The following is a 14,196-nucleotide window of genomic DNA, read 5'->3' on the forward strand; positions in this document are numbered from 1 at the left end:
TTGACTCTAATTAGGCACGTGACTTGTCGCACACGCGACCGTAATGCTCAAGAAAAAATAACAAAGGAAAAAACTCTGAAACATTAACAATTCTTGCGGTTTTCAATTCTGAATACTTCAGATAAAATATTGGTTTAAAAAAGCACGCACATGACATGACGCCAGATAGAAACATAGCCTTTACTGTGAAATAAACTAATTTTAATGAAAATATGCCGACGAATTGCCGAACATAACAATAAAAGTGATATAAATAAAATATTTTCATTCGTTTACATATTTATTTTATTACGTTTTCTGTTACTTAAAGGAGGATTTCGTGATCCTAGCATCCTCTTTTTATGACATGTTTCAGTACATATTCACGAAAAAAGCCTATTCCCAAAATTTCAGTTGTTTCCGATTTTGCGTTTGAGAGTTATGCATGATTTATGTGTATTACACTGCTCCATAGACAATGCGTTGTAACTTCGTTCTGGTGCACCAGAACGAAATTCAAATTTCACGATATCTTAGCTAAACAAATTAATCTGCAAGAGATATTTTGTGCATAAACATTATGTAGCCAGAGCTTTCCAGCGATATAAAAATCTCAACTTTTTTTGAGAAAAGTGGGGGGATGAGGCTGTGGATCACGAAATGCGCCTTTAAAGCCCAGAATATTGTTATCAACATTCGCAACTATATTATTATTAAATAACAAAGTTTCCGTCAAGTGGCTATGTGTGTTTTGACACCACGGAATGTATCAACACTAAATTTTGATGATATATAAGACACTTGTACAGATTATACTAATTGCCCGGATGAGCTTCACTGGTGTGGTGTGCAGGCTTCAAACCTGTAGCTGACTAGCGTCAGAGTGGTTCGATTCCACCTTTCGGGCGATGAATTTTATTGATTTTGTTGCTTGAATAATTTGTCGTTGTTTGTTTGCTTAGTAGACTCGAATTGATTAGTATTGGTATCAGTATCAGTTTTATGGGTGTTTTCGATCCTCGTTTTATAACTTTAGGTGTTTATAAACCAAGGATAACAAAACGAGGATTCTTGGCTATTTATTTTAATAATCACAATTTCCAAACTGAACAGTAGCCTATTGGGGTAAATTTGATTTTTTAATAGATGCACTATCTAATCCTGCACATTATGACACCACATTGAATCCAATGTGACTTCAAGAAGCAAAGTTACAAGCATTTGATTAGACGAAGGTCCCGTTTTAAAATTGACAAACTGGCATGTTCAAAACTCCACAGACTAGACATCTGGTTTGAGAGTGGTGAATGGCTAATTTATGCGTTTGGCTTTAATTTAAAACAAAAGGAACAAAAGAAAATGAAAGTTATGAAAAGTACAGAGAAGTAAAAACTGAAATAAAAACTGGTTTAAATAACGTTTCATTGAAGAAACTGTGTTGTCTCTTTGTTGCGCTTGTTGGAATCTTTTTGCGCCTTGTATAGGCCAGTTTGTCACTTTTAAAACTGGACTTTCGTCTATTCAATTGCTTATAACTTTGCTTCTTGAGGTCACATTGGATGGTGTCGTAGTGCATCGTAATGTGCAGGATTAGATAGTGCATATTAAAAAAGCAAATTTACCCCCAATATTGTTCAGTTTTGAAATTGTGATTATTTTTCTGTGTAAGGATACTTTATTGGCGCAGTATATTATACTTTAATGTAAAATATTTTTCCGTGGATTTCTAGTCACCAATACTCATCATGAATATAGACGAATCCAACGAGCCGAGTGATGGTCAGAATTTAGTCGGCCCATGGAAATAGTAGATCTACTATTTCCATGGTCGGCCATTAAGCGCTCCACAGACTCCGAGTATTAGACGTATAATATTGTATGTAATATATCTACGTTATTTAATCTATTGCCATTCTATTTCCAGTAATGTTTAAGTTCTAACGAATGTTTGATGACGAAAATCGATAATATGTTACATATAAAATATCTAGTCATCAAACATTCGTTAGGAATTAAACATTTCTGAAAATAGAATGGCAATATATTAAACAACGTAGATATGTTACATACAATATTTTACGTACAATAAAAAGTCTGAATACTGCTTTACATTACATTATATTGTATTGTGTTGTAAACTTTCATCATTCTTTTGTCTACGACACGGGTGATGGAATGCAGTTTAAAATTCCCGCCAAGGACGCATTATTTCACATTCCAGGTGGAATAGACTCAGCGGGGACCCAGCTATGGCTGCCATTGAGGTGTAGGAATGCGTGAAATTGGATTCGTCTATAGGTGCCTAAGAGGATTGAATTCTGACCAAAAACACTGGGACATAATTTTTTTTTATTTGATGTGGCCTCATCTCGGTAAAGGACACTTGTCAATAATGCGCCCCAATCGACATTAAAAGCAATTATTGCAGTGCTTATATTGTTGTCTGAATTCCATCAATAATTCCTCACTTTTAATTTGCAATAATTACATATTTATTTTCCAGTGCAAATCTCCATCCATATTCTGAGTTATCCATCGATTACTGAACACGCAAAGACACAAATCACAAGTTAATTAATAAGATTACTCAGCAAAAATGAATTCACAATATTTAAATGGAATTGGGTTACTTTGTTAAAGTTTCGTTTATTACAAGTGCCGTGTTTTTTGATTAATACATGTTACACGATTAAAATAGTATATAGCCGGATACAGGCGCGGAATTTCCAAAAAAGTTACCTTTAAAAATTAAATTCACTTATATACATGCAAAAAGTAATTAAGACCGTCTTTGTATATATTCAATTAGACCCAATTCATCATCCCACACCGCCCTGCGCCATTTCGGATACGGTTGCGCATTTCAAATACATCGTACTGGTCCTAATTCCAAAAGAAATACAGCACTATTTTTTTTAAATTCAAAAATGTTATCTTGTTTTACCAAATGAAACATAGCTCAATCCTCTCAATCCTAGACCTCAAGGTAGTTCTAAACTGTCAATAAAAGTCAAATTTTAATGTGTTTGCAATTTGTGGGAAAATGGGCAAAAAACATGTAATTGGTATGTTTTCTTACAATTGTAGTCCCAAAACTGATTTTCTATAATAAATCCACAAATATATGGTGCTGTATTTTTCTGTAATTCTATAGTAGTAAGTGGCGTGTGTAAAATTTTAAACAACCGTTTTGACACTGTATTGATAATTTCTAACAACAAGAAATAATAATAACCTGTTCAATCTATGATTAAAAAGTAATTGAAAGGTTCAATTGAAGTCATTTCAAAATTTGCTGACAATAAACTCTGTCTTATAAAATACCACTAGATCTGTCCCGATCCGCCAAATTACCATGATTACGTAACTAATAATGCTAATGAAAAACGCATTGGGAATGACGCATTTACGAAAAATAATTTACGTATACTTTATGAAAACGTAGTGACAAATGTCAAAATTTAGTCTTTGCGTGCCGTATTTCCCTATTGACACAAGCGTCTACATTATATATACAGATGCAGAATGCGTAGGAAACTAGTTTCAAGACTAATGGAAATTGATTTGTTTTATAGATTAAAATCCGAAATTTATTTTATTTTTATTTATTATTAAATTTCTATGAACTTAAGCATTTTCTTAAGATATGTTTGACAGTTTGTTGATTTCACGCATCCCCACTCCCCTTATTCAATGTTGAAGTACAACATTAATATCATAAATATGACCATTTCTCCTAAACGCGTTGTTCGATTTTGATCATTCTTTCAGCTATGAATAGATTAATAAATTGGCCATCTTTTTATATACACAGTTTTATAAACTTGTCAATCCTTTAATTTTTAATATAAAGATATATGCAAATTTACGTTATTACTATTAGAACAGTTTGTTTATATCATGCATCCCCACTCCCCTTATTCAATGTTGAATTTTGAAAAATAGTGGAAAGTGGTTGAGCTCAATCTGTGCTCCAACATTGTTTCGGGGGGGTAGAAGAGTAAACAAATACATAACATGACCTATGAAACCTATCATGTATTTTCAGCGTCATGTTCAATTCACAGGAATTTGATCTTTCAAACATCATCTGTCCCAACGATTTTCGCACAAGATTGTAGACTCCAGTTTGGCTTTCAGTGTATGCTATGCATGTGACACGTCAAATGATTTTTGCTCAAACTAGAACTTTTGAATTGTCACTAAAACTCCATGCAAAAATTAAAACTTAAATCTCTGAAGCTGATTTTAGCCTTTACTCGGGTCTATTAGATTTACTGCTTAGACTTACGCCAATCTGTCTGTACTGCTATCAGTGTTGAGAAACAGAAAAGAAGAACTTGAACAAACAAACAGGCAAAAAAAACCCTGAAAATAACCCCAAAAACAATGAAAAACAAAAACAAAAGAACAAACAAACAAAAACACAAAAACAAACAAACACAAAACCAAAACATGCACAGAATACGAAACGTCCAACAATTTTGTTCACATATTCCTGATGAATTTAGGCCTATTCCAAAAAAGGCAAACTTTGAATTTCGTCAATTTTTGTTCACTATTTTGTGGCATTTTCAAATTTCCGTGAGCAAACCCAGAATTCCGTAAATTTTTCCGTTTTTCCGTATCACGGAGAAATCATAGTCAAAGCAGTCGAAGGTCCCATGTAATACAGTCCCATATAATATGAAAGTTCAAACATCAACAGAAAATCGTGCTGATAAAATCCATAAAAATTAGTTTAAATATGCAGACAAATTTAAAAACATCTCCACCCCTGTGAAATACTTTATTTAACTTTATATAAAAACCAAAAATATAAAAATTATATAACACCAGAACATAAAATAATCTAAATCTAAAAAGCACTACAAAAACAGCATATATTTTTTTCATAAATAGTAGGCCTATAATTTAAGCAGTAAAACTATAAGCTGTAAAATTTTAAAATACAATAGGACTGTAAAGCAGTTTTAAAAAACCCATAATAAGGCCGTTTAAAATTAATATTTTGGTTTTTGTTCCCTCCTTCCTCAATTTGTGGGATTTGTCAGATTTTTTTTTTTTTTTAGATTTTTCAATTTTTTAAGACTTTGGACTGTTTTATGAAATCTTCATACATATAAAATAAGTTTATTAGAGAACAAGCATCACTTCCAAGTCTTTTTGTGGTACTCTAGGGGGTTTATCCCTCAGAATCTCACATTTGAAAAAAAAAAAGGGCCTCATCGTTTCCTCGAGCACTGTTGGAGAAGACCGAAAACTACTGACAATGCTAATTTTACATTGGAAAAAAAAAAAAAACACCTCCCTCCCTCATCAATTCATGAAAATCCTCTGGACGAGAACCAAAACATTAATTTTATACGGCCTAACATAAAACCAGGGGTGTAGCCGGGGTGCTGGCGACCCCACAAATTGACAAAAACTTTGGTTATAGCTTATGTATGCCTAGAAGAGACAAATAAAGGAAAATATATTAAACAATATCCGACAAAAGATGCTGAGACAAATCACGAAATGCTCTTTAATAATAATGTAACGTTTTTTGCCGAGAGGGTATATCGGGGGAGAGTTTTAGTCCCTAAGAAGAGATCACACAATCACACAGACTGTACAAGTAGTTTTGTATATCTGACGGTAGCGTATCATATTTTATTGAGTCCTAGATAGCTTGGTAAGTACCCGGTCACAATGCCTTCTGGTCGCTAGGTAGCTCTATTTAGGTAGAAGGGTGAATTACTATGAAGCCCTGGTGGCTACTCTGCAGGAGCAACCATACAACCTGGCCCTCGATAGAAGGCGGCGATCTTCCTCAAACACTATGCTGCACTATTACCGGCCAAACGGGGTAGAATAGTGAGCCCAGTGGTACTGAAGATCTGAGGCGTATGATTCCTGTCAACCTATAGCCTTAACTGCCCACCGCAAAGCTGAGCCTTAGGGTTAAGACAGAGATGTGCCCCGAGCTAACCCGCTAGCCTACCAGCCAAGTATGTGATACTCAGGGTAAGAGAGTAGAGGGAGAGCTGTACTACATATCTCTATATATATGTTTAACAGGTTCCTGCAAGAGCGCTTATGCACTTGAGCCACCAGGCTCCGACTGAGTGCCTAACAATGGTTCAACAGCCCTATTTATACACTTTTGGGCTATGACGTCAGAGGGCAAAATGCTGAACCAAGCACTTTCTAGCCATACACCGGAAAAGGGTCGAGGGGTCAATATGCTACCTCTATACCAGAACGCACTGCACATGGTACTGACCAGCACCGGGTCAAGTTCAATATCCGAAGAGTCGAGGACACAGAGGTCAACCAATACAACTTCTGTAGATACCAGTGCTATTATCAATATCTGCCCATATATACTTATAAATATTATATCACATTGCCGGGTTATTACATACTCCCCGACTTGGACTGATTCTCCTGAATCACAAACCAAAAGAAAGAAAAGATCATGGGCATTCTCACTGGTTTCTGACATTATATAAGTTTCTAGTTGGAGAAAGCCGTAGTGTCTTGTGGTCTTACACCTTTCTCGCGCTAGAAACTCTAGTTATATTGCTTGATTTCCGTAGGAATTCATGCAGGTTTACAATATTTTGGATCAGTTTAGGTATAATTAATATAATCGTTCTACAAAAACAAATGTTGGCTCAATATAATCATTTTAACATTACCTGATTAACATAATTTGTTTTGTTTTTGTTATGACATTTAGAACCCATACATTATCATTGACATTGTCATTACAAAGTGCAACGAGTCATGGAAAATCTAGTCATAAATTTATCTCTATAAAACAAAATCAACCAATACATAATGATGCATGGCCTAACCAAACTAACTTCGAGAAGACTAACTATAAAACACTATTTTATTCCCTCCGACAATACATCAAATTTGCAAAGTCTCCCAACCGGTTTTACTTCATAATTTGCTACACTACGCGGTTTTGGTTTCATTTTGGTTGCGGGTTACGCGAATAATACTGCAACAGAGAAGGTTTTGAGCATTTACTGAGGTTCCAGTTGAAAAGGTTGCAGTGTCTCGGGTCTTACACCCTTTTCACTCTGAAAACTGCATTGCTTATCTCCGAAAGAATTTGTATTTACAATATTTAATACATTCATTGGTATAAATACATCATTCATTTTCCATAGTTCGTTTAACAATCATGTTTTATACAAAGATCATTTAACTTTCATTTAGGGCCTATGCTTTCATAGACGTCCCGTCCACATATAAATCCATATTACATTAACAATTTTGACTAGAGACAATAATCTCAATTTTGATATTTGGCACAATAGAACTTAAACACCAGATAGATATTTTTGTTTTTGTTATATATATTTCCCCCACTAGTTTTGATTCTCCTGAATCAATTTATCTCAGGAGAGCATCTTTAAAATAACGTCCAATTTGACTATAGCAAAGAACGTCGGTAATAATTTTCCATGCTAAATTTAAAAACATTTGAGTAAATTATTTCTCCGAAATATTTCCCTAGCAGTCTTCAAAACTTTTACATAGAAACTTTATATCCTGATAACATAAATATCAATACCACAGTTCCACTAAATAAATTTAAAATGATAAAACGGTTATAATTCCAATAACTAGTAATATAAATTCAGTAAATACTGCTAATTATAATAAGTAAATAGTTCTAAGAACACAATTGAACCAAATATTTCCACCATTATGTCAACCGAATCATCCTTAATCTAAAATTATTCGCGTCTATTAATATAACTCGATTTTACAACACATTCGTAAATCAGTTGAATGGCAACACGGGCTACACAATAATGGTAAACTCTTGAGCCAGTACTTAACAAGATTACCAATAAACTTGAGCAAGGCCTGTGTCCTGAAATGGCCTTTTAATAGGGGTGCCTACTTTCTTTTTGGCAGTGTCAACCTCACCAGGAAACTAGGTGACTGCCAAGGCCTTCTATAAGCATGATAAGTACATAATCTCCCGATAAGCGCTAGATATGGGAGTAGATTTACTGGCACAACATTCAACTCTGGTTACAAAAAGAAAATTACCTGTTAACCATGTCTATTAATTCCAATAATTTAGGTATCTCTCTGCCTCCCCATTTGTATTTATTTATTTAAAATTTTCCTGGTTTTCTAAAATCTAGCAACTTGATGTTACAAACTAAAGGATTAAACGCTGGCTAATATTAATATTACAGATATACTGATTTCCTCCGCTTACTTCACGTTAGAAAAAATCATCTTACCCAATTGACCATGTTGACGTATATATGATAACCTTCTGATTTCAAATGCTGCCCACACACAAATGTTTGGGTTGTGACTGAGAACAATCTATGTTTTAAAATTAACTTTTTGATATTAAACTTACCCACACTTCCCATCCCTGGTTTTCAATCATTAGTTATTTGATTCTCGTAATATTTGTTTACAGTCATTAATCTTTAAACTTCGGCTTCAGCATGTTCATCACCTGATCCCCAGTTCAACATTTGCTGTCTTGATGGTATATTTTAATTTTTGTTATTCGGGTTTCCAGTTCCATTCATTATGCTTCCTTCGAATGTTCAGTTTCTTACGCGACAGGTTTGATATTTTCATCCGTTTCGGTTCTGGTTCAAAGTTCATACCCTGTCGTATTGTCTTGATGCGTCTCTTGGTACCGCGTTCTCCATTACGTTCTGCCTTTTTGGTTCTTATCTTGGTAGCATGTGTGCGGTCTTCAAGTTGAAGTGTTTCAATTTGCACTAAAAATGACCTGCTCCTGCGTGCTATCATCACCCTGATCACCGAGCCTTTCTTCCCACTTTTCTTCAAGCCTTTTGGTGTACCAATTACATAACTTCTTGAAACGTTGTTCTCCAGGGACTTTATTACAATGTCTTTCCTTACACTTCTGGTAGCACTGCCACTGCTTCCTGGAGATTCTTCTATAGCCGTAACTCGAACTTCTTCTGTCGATGATTTGCACACCTGAGCCTTCCTAACAGGAAATGGCCTGCTTCTGCGTGCCATCATTACTGAACCTTTCGTCACACTCTCCTTTAAGTGTTCCGGTGTACCATCCACATTAATTCCTTTACTTAAACTTCTGGAAGCACTTCCACTGCTCCCTGGGGATTCTTCTACGGCTGTAACACACCGTTGAACTTCTTCTGATGATGCTTTGCACACCTGTGCTTTCCTTACCGAGCTGCTTCCTGCACATTTTACTCGTGCCTTCGCCACGGCTACAGCATCCATCTCAAGCTCAACACCACACAGGTCACACTCCTGTGCTTCTTCTGCCGAACTCCCCGAAGACTGACATATCTTCACTTCTGTTAATATCATACTTTTAACTTCTAACGTTGGTGGTACACTGTTGCTAACATTCTCCTCTTTTCTCGGTAACTGGCACCCCTTCTGTGTAACATCGGCTCGCAGATTGGCGAGATTTTGCTCAATCTCACGCAGTCTGGTGAGATTTCGGGAGGTTTCATCGAGCCTTTCCCTGAAATTTCTACGTAGCCAAGCTAGCTGGTACGCATACCACTGATCATTCACATTTTTGTATCGGACATGCAGTTTGGTGAGACTTTCAGAAATTTCATCGAGCCTTTCCCTGATATATCTTTGTTGGAAAGACAGGTATGCATACAACTGATCCATTACATTTTTGTATCGGACATGTTGCTCTGGTTCCCAATCTTGCAGGTGCAGGTGTCTCCGCTTGTCATCATGGTAGTGGATTGGTATGAATGGTCGCTCTCGATCTGCCCTGTAGTTGCCATGGTTACCGGTCGAAACTGGTTGAACCCCTGCATTCTGGTTGATCACATGTACCCCATAGTCTGCCCTGTGGTCTGCAATGTAGTCTGTCCCTTGGTCTGGTATGTAGTTTGCCCTGTAGTTTGCCTCTTGGTGTGCCATTTGGTCTGCGCTGTTGTCTGCCCCGTAATTCTTCTCAAAAGTGGGCCTTCGTTGGTTGTAATCACAACGCTCACCATTCTTCTGCCTCTGGCCCCCCTTGGGTTCTTTTATGGAATTTCATCATTGCTGAGTTGACATCCTCGTGATGAAATCCCACACCGCTGCCACCAATGTAACGTTTTTTGCCGAGAGGGTATATCGGGGGAGAGTTTTAGTCCCTAAGAAGAGATCACACAATCACACAGACTGTACAAGTAGTTTTGTATATCTGACGGTAGCGTATCATATTTTATTGAGTCCTAGATAGCTTGGTAAGTACCCGGTCACAATGCCTTCTGGTCGCTAGGTAGCTCTATTTAGGTAGAAGGGGTGAATTACTATGAAGCCCTGGTGGCTACTCTGCAGGAGCAACCATACAACCTGGCCCTCGATAGAAGGCGGCGATCTTCCTCAAACACTATGCTGCACTATTACCGGCCAAACGGGGTAGAATAGTGAGCCCAGTGGTACTGAAGATCTGAGGCGTATGATTCCTGTCAACCTATAGCCTTAACTGCCCACCGCAAAGCTGAGCCTTAGGGTTAAGACAGAGATGTGCCCCGAGCTAACCCGCTAGCCTACCAGCCAAGTATGTGATACTCAGGGTAAGAGAGTAGAGGGAGAGCTGTACTACATATCTCTATATATAGGTTTAACAGGTTCCTGCAAGAGCGCTTATGCACTTGAGCCACCAGGCTCCGACTGAGTGCCTAACAATGGTTCAACAGCCCTATTTATACACTTTTGGGCTATGACGTCAGAGGGGCAAAATGCTGAACCAAGCACTTTCTAGCCATACACCGGAAAAGGGTCGAGGGGTCAATATGCTACCTCTATACCAGAACGCACTGCACATGGTACTGACCAGCACCGGGTCAAGTTCAATATCCGAAGAGTCGAGGACACAGAGGTCAACCAATACAACTTCTGTAGATACCAGTGCTATTATCAATATCTGCCCATATATACTTATAAATATTATATCACATTGCCGGGTTATTACAATAACATAATTATAACAATAACTATGATTATAAAAAATAACAACAATATAATATAATGATCATAGTAATAATGATACTAATGACTTCAGGCCTTGCCAAGTGACACGTGACGATATAAAAGAAACTAATAACTTGGGCGATGCAACGGTCACAAATAATGCGGTATAAATAATAAAGAAAAACATTTATTTCGGTAACGAATTCACAAAAATACATGTATGTATAGGACGTAAGGTCGGACGTGAAGCCGAGCGATGAAGTGAATACTGCCACGTGATGGTGATAATGATTACAAATGATGATCAAAATAAACAAAGTAACGGCACTTAACAACAACAATAATTAGAATATAACAATTAGCTAGTCATGTGAAACCAAGGATTACGGAATTGCTATTAATATTATTGAAGGTAAAACATGCAGTATATAAATATTTTTTTGGTAATGGCTTAAAAGTAAAGGATATATGTCAATAAAATTATCATTGTGTTTTGCTTTTAGTTTGTTTCCATATGAAAAGAATTGGAAGGAAAAAACGACATGCAGTGTTGATAAATATGAAGCCCGATTCAATTTTGCATGTAGCCGTAAAATGTGACCTTTTTTACTTATTTAATATGTCGTGTTCGGTGTTATCACCTGTGTGTCAGTTTTATTTGTCTCAATATTTGAGTGCAAACACTGTTAGGCCATGCTCTCCTCCTACAGTCTAAAAAAAAAAAACATTAAAAAATACGTCGGTCGGCAACTATTTAAAGTCCCATTCAGTGATCCCAGCGAAATAAGTATATTAAAATTGTGTATAAATCCCTTAAAAGTGAAGGATAGGTCGTTAAAATTGCCATTAGGTATTTCTGAAATGAAAGATTTGGGCAAAAAAAAGGAAACAGCGTTATTGACAAGTTAAAGCCCCATTGAGAAACATGTAGCTAATTTATATACTGTCAGTATATAAATTATAGATTCATGTAAAATGTTTTATTTTGTCTTTCATACACGGCTTTAGGCTGAACTACCAGTACTAGTATAGGCTATGTTAGCAAATCTGAATTTCGATGATTTTTACAATCGTCCGGATGAGCAAATCACTGAATGGGCCTTTAATCACGAAAATATCAGTCACAGAAGAGTTGCCACGTAAATGGTTTGTTATCATTTATGTGTTGACTCTAATTAGGCACATGACTTGTCGCACACGCGGCCGTAATGCTCAAGAAAAAATAACAAAGGAAAAAAATCTTAAACATTAACAATTCTTGCGGTTTTCAATTCTGAATACTTCAGATAAAATATTGGTTTAAAAGAAGCACGCACATGACATGACGCCAGATAGAAACATACCGGTAGCCTTTACTGTGAAATAAACTAATTTTAATGAAAATATGCCGACGAATTGCCGAACATAACAATAAAAGTGACATAAATAAAATATTTTCATTCATTTACATATTTATTTTATTACGTTTTCTGTTATTTAAAGCCCAGAATATTGTTATTAACATTCGCAACTATATTATTATCAACAAGAAAGTTTCCGTCAAGTGGATATGTGTGTTTTGACACCACAGAATGTATCAACACTAAATTTTGATGATACATAAGACACTTGTACAGATTATACTAATTGCCCGGATGAGCTTCACTGGTGTGGTGTGCAGGCTTCAAACCTGTAGCTGACTAGCGTCAGAGTGGTTCGATTCCACCTTTCGGGCGATGAATTTTATTGATTTTGTTGCTTGAATAATTTGTCGTTGTTTGTTTGCTTCAGTAGACTCGAATTGATTAGTATTGGTATCAATCAGTTTTATGGGTGTTTTCGATCCTCGTTTTATAACCTTAGGTGTTTATAAACCAAGGATAACAAAACGAGGATTCTTGGCTATTTATTTTAATAATCACAATTTCCAAACTGAACAGTATTGGGGTAAATTTGATTTTTTTAAATAGATGTACTATCTAATCCTGCACATTATGACATCACATTGAATCCAATGTGACTTCAAGAAGCAAAGTTACAAGCATTTGATTAGACGAAGGTCCCGTTTTAAAAGTGACAAACTGGCCTGTTCAAAACTCCACAGACTAGACATCTGGTTTGAGAGTGGTGAATGGCTAATTTATGCGTTTGGCTTTAATTTAAAACAAAAGGAACAAAAGAAAATGAAAGTTATGAAAAGTACAGAGAAGTAAAAATTGAAATAAAAACTGGTTTAAATAACGTTTCGTTGAAGAAACTGTGTTGTCTCTTTGTTGCGCTTGTTGGAATCTTTTTGCGCCTTGTATAGGCCAGTTTGTCACTTTTAAAACTGGACCTTCGTCTATTCAATTGCTTATAACTTTGCTTCTTGAGGTCACATTGGATGGTGTCGTAATGCATCGTAATGTGCAGGATTAGATAGTGCATATTAAAAAAGCAAATTTACCCCCAATATTGTTCAGTTTTGAAATTGTGATTATTTTTCTAAGTGTAAGGATACTTTATTGGCGCAGTATATTATACTTTAATGTAAAATATTTTTCCGTGGATTTCTAGTCACCAATACTCATCATGAATATAGACGAATCCAACGAGCCGAGTGATGGTCAGAATTTAGTCGGCCCATGGAAATAGTAGATCTACTATTTCCATGGTCGGCCATTAAGCGCTCCACAGACTCCGAGTATTAGACGTACAATATTGTATGTAACATACTACGTTATTTAATCTATTGCCATTCTATTTCCAGTAATGTTTAAGTTCTAACGAATGTTTGATGACGAAAAATCGATAATATGTTACATATAAAATATCTAGTCATCAAACATTCGTTAGGAATTAAACATTTCTGAAAATAGAATGGCAATATATTAAACAACGTAGATATGTTACATACAATATTTTACGTACAATAAAAAGTCTGAATACTGCTTTACATTACATTATATTGTATTGTGTTGTAAACTTTCATCATTCTTTTGTCTACGACACGGGTGATGGAATGCAGTTTAAAATTCCCGCCAAGGACGCATTATTTCACATTCCAGGTGGAATAGACTCAGCGGGGACCCAGCTATGGCTGCCATTGAGGTGTAGGAATGCGTGAAATTGGATTCGTCTATAGGTGCCTAAGAGGATTGAATTCTGACCAAAAACACTGGGACATAAAAATTTTTTTATTTGATGTGGCCTCATCTCGGTAAAGGACACTTGTCAATAATGCGCCCCAATCGACATTAAAAGCAATTATTGCAGTGCTTATATTGT

General features: G+C 36.1%; 2 non-coding genes across 2 annotated transcripts; both read left to right on the forward strand.

Moving 5' to 3' along the window:
* Positions 1-800: 800 nt before the first annotated feature.
* On the forward strand, positions 801-887 carry Trnastop-uca (transfer RNA opal suppressor (anticodon UCA)). Its single transcript has one exon. It is a non-coding gene; the product is annotated as a tRNA-Sec (tRNA).
* An 11,691-nt stretch (positions 888-12,578) lies between these two features.
* Trnastop-uca (transfer RNA opal suppressor (anticodon UCA)) lies at positions 12,579-12,665 on the forward strand. The gene has a single exon. It is a non-coding gene; the product is annotated as a tRNA-Sec (tRNA).
* Positions 12,666-14,196: the final 1,531 nt, after the last annotated feature.

The sequence above is a fragment of the Amphiura filiformis genome, chromosome 11 (genome assembly GCF_039555335.1).
Source record: "Amphiura filiformis chromosome 11, Afil_fr2py, whole genome shotgun sequence".
Taxonomy (NCBI): Eukaryota; Metazoa; Echinodermata; class Ophiuroidea; order Amphilepidida; family Amphiuridae; genus Amphiura; species Amphiura filiformis.